Source organism: Galeopterus variegatus, unplaced genomic scaffold, assembly GCF_000696425.1.
Source record: "Galeopterus variegatus unplaced genomic scaffold, G_variegatus-3.0.2 Scaffold2883, whole genome shotgun sequence".
Lineage (NCBI taxonomy): Eukaryota > Metazoa > Chordata > Mammalia > Dermoptera > Cynocephalidae > Galeopterus > Galeopterus variegatus.
Genome location: NW_007728994.1, coordinates 1264 through 2386, shown reverse-complemented (window position 1 = coordinate 2386; position 1123 = coordinate 1264).

The following is a 1123-nucleotide window of genomic DNA, read 5'->3' as shown; positions in this document are numbered from 1 at the left end:
TTTAAACATAATCAAAAGGCATTTATACCTAAAAATATTACCAATGCCTTGAGAGCATCTACTAATTAATCAGCGTTCCATCTTTTTTTTCAATGGCTCTCATAATTTTCTTTTTTTCTCTTCTTTGGTTGATTTATTTGAGTCATGTTCCAAAAGCTTGTTCATGCTTTGCATCTGGTGAATAGTCTCTTAAAATTTTAATCTATGAACTTCCTCTTTTATTCCTTTATCCTTGCAAATTACTTGCCAAATAAATAGGGTCATTTGATTTGTAGAGTTTTCCTGTACTCTGGATTTTGCTGATTGCATCTTGTGAAGTCATTAATATGTTTCTCTGTGCTTTCTGTAAGTTTTTAGTTAAATGTAGATGCTTGATAAGATTCAGCTTCTAATTTTGTGACAAGAATCCTTCATAGGTGGTCCTGTGACTTCTATCCAGGAGGCATGTACTGTTTGGTTATTTCTCTTTTTGTGACTTTAGGAGCTATTGATAATCATTGTCTAGTTACAGTATTTTATTAGAGTTTAACACAATAGTGATATTCTAACGCAGTCATCCCTTTTGTTTTTATTAGCTGGAATATTTTTATTAAAAAAGCTTTCCTCAGACTATTAATTAACTCTAAGTTACAACTCATAAAGGAATGACACGTTGAATACTTATTTTTTCCCTTTATTAAGTTAGCAAAGGAGAGAGTTGGTTCCTAAGCATACTCCAAATGTCACAAACTATTTTTCCCTAAATATTATTAGGAACTCATGGACTTTAGATTATTTGATTCAATTTAATCCATTGCGACTTTTATTATATTGATGCTCAATTTGGCAGTGGAGTCTTCAATCATTTCCTTTGTTAAAATCCTAGTGGTCTCTGATAGATTCTTTGCTTTCTAGATAGGCCAGATGGTCTTGGCTGTCCTATTCATCTCTGGTCTGAGAACTCAATAAGTTATTTTCCCAAGAAACCCTGGTCTTTTTTTAGTGGGAAATAGTTATTAGAGCCCACAATCTGGATGCAGTACACGACAATTTTTTTTTTTTTCTGTCTTTTCCCGTGTCCGGCAACGGATCGCAACCCTCAGTGTTGCCCCCGTACCGGACCGGGGACCGGCAACGGGATTGC